This window comes from Panicum virgatum, chromosome 6K (assembly GCF_016808335.1).
Source record: "Panicum virgatum strain AP13 chromosome 6K, P.virgatum_v5, whole genome shotgun sequence".
Classification (NCBI taxonomy): domain Eukaryota; kingdom Viridiplantae; phylum Streptophyta; class Magnoliopsida; order Poales; family Poaceae; genus Panicum; species Panicum virgatum.
The window spans coordinates 17,976,681-17,982,680 of record NC_053141.1 but is presented as its reverse complement, the minus strand read 5'-3'; positions in this window follow the sequence as shown (position 1 = coordinate 17,982,680).

Below are 6,000 nucleotides of genomic sequence, written 5' to 3'. Positions count from 1 at the left end.
AGTATAATAAAAATATCCTATCATGAAACTACTTTTCGAGACAATTCTATCTTTTTACTTTACATATATCAAATATCCCATTTTACCCTTATACCCAATTCTAAATATATATATATATACATGGGAGGTGCATTTGTTTTGATCTAACTATCTAATTTTTTTTCTTACGGACTTATGGATAATAATAGGACTATGAACAGGTGGGAAGTTGGATATCACATGCATGGTGGTGGAGATGAGAACCAGAGTTAAAAACTCATAAAAAACATACTTAGGAATTTGAACTATCCATAAAGCAAAAGTTAGGATTCAAACTTGAACTTGACATTTCAGGTTTAGTTAGATTTTTTTTCTAAACAATAATTTGGATATCAAAGCTATATGTGTTTGGTTGGGGTGGGGTTGGGGGTGTTCGCGTTTTTAGGGTCATGAGAAGGTAAAGAATATTTTTGCAAGAACCAACAAGGTGGAGGTGTGCACTAGATTAGAATGGTACCAAGGAACTAAGTATGCGTATCAATAAATAAAACCCATATGTCATAGACATAAAATTCATCCCCTCAATACCACCGAGTGGCATACAAGGGATGAGTTAAATTTTCTATGTCATTCAGAGAATTTATTCATAAATAAAATATACCTTTGATGGGGCTAGGGTAGTACTCCAAACAACCTTTGTTGTCATATAGCAACATACTTGAGTGAACAGTGACTTCATGTTACTAGCCATTTAGAGTTTTGCCATCTAGAGTTTTACTTAGAGTGACCATCAATCAATAAACCTTAGCTCCATGGCTATTCAACTTAATTGTCTCCAATCTCTGCATGTTGAAGAACTAACTCAAAATACTTCACCTAATAAAATCATATTATCAACGAATATAACAAGAGTAAATTGTTGGTGTTGCCCCTTCAAGCCAGCGAGCGCAAAAAAAGACCTCACTACCCCCACCTTATCCCTTCACAAACGTGGTACCCCCAAGCGCTCGATCATTCCCGCAGCAGCTACGACGAGCGCTGCTCGCTCAATCCCGGGGGTGGAGGCTCGAGGCATGAGAGCCTACTGGCAGATCGACGTCTGCTGATGCTAGATTGGTCTCTTCCTTGTCCGTACCGCGGCAGGGCCGCCAGATCGACGCCATCGTCGGGCCTGGGCACCGGCTGGGGAAGCCAGGGGCCTGCGGAGCTGGGCGCCGGCCGTGCTCGACAGGGGGCGTGCGTATGCTGAGACACCCATGGCGACCTCTGCACGCCTATCTTCTGTTTGTTGGTGCAATTGTTTCGGTGAAGCCCACATTTGCTTGTTGGTGGTGGTGTGTTGCTAGATGCTGCTTCTCGATTTTCGCGTTGTTCCTGGTTCAACAAGTGCTGCTTAGAAGTAGTGTGATTTTTCATGTAATTTGGAGGCCTCTTTTGAGGGGGTTTTGCCGCTCTTGTTCTTGGTTCTTTGCTTCCATACCTTTGTTTCTGTCCATTTAGTTTTGAAGGTCGATAGCCCCGATTGTGATTTTTACTGGGCTCTAATATTCGACTTCACTGCTCGTATGCAGTCACCATTCATTGCTTTAACCATCTTTCTTCGTGGTGTTAGGTCTTTAAGTTTGTTGCTGGTATAGTTTCATCTGGAGTCAGGGGTGAAATAGTCATTTCACATCCCTTTTAACACTGTTGGCTTGTCAAACTAACGGAATGGCCAAGAATCAAAATAAATTTTAATTTTGAGTCGGTTCAATTGAAAAGGAGCCAAGGAACTAAGCGCAACTTTTTTAGGCCAAAGAACTAAAAAAACCCATATAGAAATGAGCCACAAACCTTTATCAGGGATTCAAGATGTTTCTCATACTTATCATACCAAATAGTAAAAGGGATCTCAAATATAGTCAACTAGGTGATTCCTCTAGCGTTGCTGCGGAATTTGAGAGAGCTTTTCGATAAACTATAATAAAAAATAAAATAATTCTTTAAACAAAATGCTATGGAGCGCATGTAATAAGAATATAAGATAAATAAGCACATAGATCGAGTTTGCTGAAAAATAAAAAATGATAGATTTTTTAATAAAGAAAAGCTAGTAGTGCATTTGTAGAGATTACGCTGAAAGCCATATGAGAAATCTCTTGGATGAAAAATAATAGATTTTTAAGTTATTCTTTGGTTATAGAGAACAAAGAAATGAATAAGACATGCATTTCATGGATATAAGACATGCACGGAGTTGATTGTATGGTTACAATAATGAAGGTGATGTGGTTGATTCAGAGAACAGAGAAATAATAATAAATCCTTAAGGATCTCAATAGTGATGAACATGTTGACATGGCTGAATGAAGTAATTATATATATTCTAATTACTTTTGTAAATGAATAAACTATTATAAATTAATACTAGTGGATTGCATGGCATGTTGACGTGGATAACAAAATGCTAGTGTAGTGGGTTTAAATTGTATGTGATAGTGCATTGCTGAGGTGGACAACTTGCATATTGAGAGAAATCTCTAGTGGGGACCAACTATATAGGTTTAATAGATATGGTATTGGTAGCATCAAGCATCTACTTGCCAGTTATGGTATAACTAGTTCTTTTGTCTTTTGTCTTTGTAATAGATCCCTAGCATAGTAATACTCACTACTACAAAAACGATTTTCAGGCGGTTGAAAACGATTTTCCGAGGCGAACAACACCAACCGCCTCGGAGCCACCGTCACAGTAAATGTGACCTTTTTCGAGGTGGTTCCTGTTGCCTGTCTCAGTAAATCAAAAAAAATAAAAAAAACATGGATAAGCCCGTCAAGCCCATCCACGGGCCCACCAAGCCCACCCACGGGTTGCTGCCGCTGGATCCACCTCCACATCGCCGGATCCGGCCTCCCCACCACCAGATCCAGACTCGCCGGCCCCGGATCCGCCCTCGCTAGCGGCGGATTTGGCCTCGCTGGCCTCAGATCCGCTGTCCTCCACGGCGGGCCGCACCACCGCCGAGGGCCGCACCAGGGCTCCGCGCCAAGCCCAGGCTCAGACCGCCTCCGGATTTGGGCGAGGAGAAGGAGAAGGGCGTGGAGGAGGATGAGGAGGGCGGCGCTGCCAGACCTGGGTGAGGAGAGGGAGGAGGGTGTGGAGGAGGACGAGGAGGTCGTGGAGGAGTTCCGCACCGCCGCCGCCTTAGCCGTGCCGAGGAGTTCCGTGCCGCCGCTCCACCATGGCCGCACGCGAGCTCAGCCGCCGCATGAGCTCCGCCCGCCGCGCGTGAGCAGCGCCACCGCGGGAGCGAGCTCGACCCGCCGCCGCGCGCCACACGAGCAGCGCCGCCGTGGGCGCGAGCCCCGCCATTGGGCGGGCTGAGGAGGGCGTGGAGCAGGGCGAGGAGGACGTGGAGGAGGGCGAGGAGGGCGGCGCCACTAGATCTTGGCAAGGAGAGGGTGGAGGGTGTGGAGGAGGGCGGCACCGTCGGGTCTGGGTGAGGAGAGGAAGGAGGGCATGGGGGAGGGGCAGCGCTGTCTGCTGAGGGAGGGGGTGAAGGAGGTTGAAAAACCTAAGTCCAGTATATATAGATGTGCTCGTAATTGGGTTTTTTGGGCCAGTGGGTTTGGCCTAATTTACCGAGGCGGTTGAGTTAAAACGCCCGCCTTGGTTAATATATTTTGCGAGGCGGTTGTCGTAATCATCTCGGTTAATAAAAGATAACCATCTCGGTTAATACTGGGCATTAACCGAGGTGGTTATTTTTCCTGCCCGCCTCCGAGGTCTTTTAGAAATGCCTCGCTTAATGCAAATTTTTAGTAGTGACTAGTGTAAGAATGGTATAACAATTAGGAGAATGCATAATTGTGCTTAAAAAGCAACATTTCTAGGAATAAGATTATTGAAGCCTCCAGAATTGGGCATCATCTCAAGGGGTAGTGAACCCTTCAAATCTTTTTACGATGATATCCTTGAGATTAGTCTAATTTAAGAACTAAAGTCAAACTTTAGCAATGATTGGATGTTCCATTTTAAAAAAACTCAATATCGTATAATAATTCAAACTCTAGCAATAAATTGATATCTCCTACATATATTATGCATGTGATAAATTAGAATGTCAATTTCATGTAGTTGAGTGCCTCCAATGGTATGTCATCTTTTGTTAATTTGGTTAATTAAGCATGGTTTTAGTTCAAATCTAGACTCCAAAATAGATGAATCGATTCGAGTGCAAGTTAGAATGTCAGGTAATCAAATCTCTCTCATCTATGTAATAGTTGGAAAAGTTGTATATCAGTTTGCTTCTTTAAGTATATTTTAATTAGAATTTAGAATTTTAGGATATTCGAGTGTTACATCATGTGCGGTATGAATAGATGTTGCCTTTACTCGATATCCGAATAAACATCCTTGCCCGACATGATCTGCATCCGGTTCATTTGGTTTTCGATACACATCTATTCATATTCATAACCAAAGCAATCTGAATCCGTGACATGATCCGCATCCGGTTCATTTCGTATTCGATACACATCTATTCATATTGATAACCGAAACAATCTGAATCCGTGTTTGTATCCGATACTATCCGTGTTTGAATCCGAATCCGATAGAAAATATGAAAAAAAATTACAATATCGACAATATTTGTCTGTATCCGATCCGTTTACATCCCTACCAAGAGGAGACCGAGCTGCAGGAAGCAAAGTCCATATGCAACAAGCTGTGCTGGTGCTACTGCTTCGGACTGGGCAAGTTTAACCAAGAACCGAGGACCAAACCGAACTAACCGAGAACTAGAACCGAAAGAACCCAAACAGAGAATTTCGATTCTCTGTTCGGTTCAAAATTCTCAGGAATCAAAATTCAGTTCGGTTCAATTATTGAACTCGGTTAACCGAGAAACCGAGCCCATATGCAACTTAACCCCACAAAGCCCAATTGACCCAAGCCGGAGGCCCATCAAGTCAACATTCTAACCCTAGCCGCTCACATCCCCACCCCACTCCCACTCACCAGCTCTCCCGGAGCCAGCCCTCCCACCCCGTCGTCCCTGCCCTTCACCCCTCTCAACTCCACAGTCTCCACCCCGCCACCCCTGCCCTTCGCCCTCTCTCCACTCCGGTCTCCGCCCCGCCACCCGCGACCCCCACTGCTGGCCAGCGCTCAGCCGCTCGCCGCCGCGGTCCGGCTCCTAGCGCGGGCGCGCGGCCGTGCCCAGCTCTTGGTAGGGCAGGGGCGGCAGCGCGGTGCGCGGCTGCAGAGGCCAGGCGGCGCGTGGCCCCGAAGGCTAGGCGATGATGACGAAAGGGCGTCGCGCTGCCGCGGAGGCAGGTGGCGGCAGCGGCGCACAACAGCGAATCGAAGACGACGGCGGCCAACGGGCACACGACAACGATGACAGCTTCCTCACGATGATGATGATAGCAGCTTCCTCCATGGCAGCTGTAGGGTCGAGATGGCGGACTAGAGGGGGGTGAATAGTCCTTTCTAAAACTAATTGCGCCGGCTAACCGAAACTTATGCGGAATTTAAATTATTCGCTTAGCCAAGACTTCACCCCTCTAACTATGACTCTAAGGCACCTCCAAAAAGATCCTACACAAAACAAATGGAGTGCCAAGCTAGCAAGAGCTCTCCTAACAATTCTAATGCCAAGCCACACAAGTCTAAGCACTAGTACTTCACAAACCGGGGGAGCTCCTACACAATTCTAATGAGCAAAAGCACAAAGCCAAACCTAAGCTCACTAGATGCTCAAGGACAAGGATACACAATCCAAATCCAAGAGCTCAACTTGCTTAGCTACACAATCTAAGCAAGAGCAACTAATTAAGCTACACAAGCTAACTAGTTACACTAGAGAGCAACTACACAAGCACAAGATATAGACGAATGTAAATACAAGGCTTGTGATTTGGAGAATGCAAACCACCGAGAAGAGTAGACAAAATTGACACGGTGATTTTAATCCCGAGGTTCACTTGGTTGCCACCAAGCTAATCTCCGTTGAGACAAGCTCCAAGGTTGCCGCC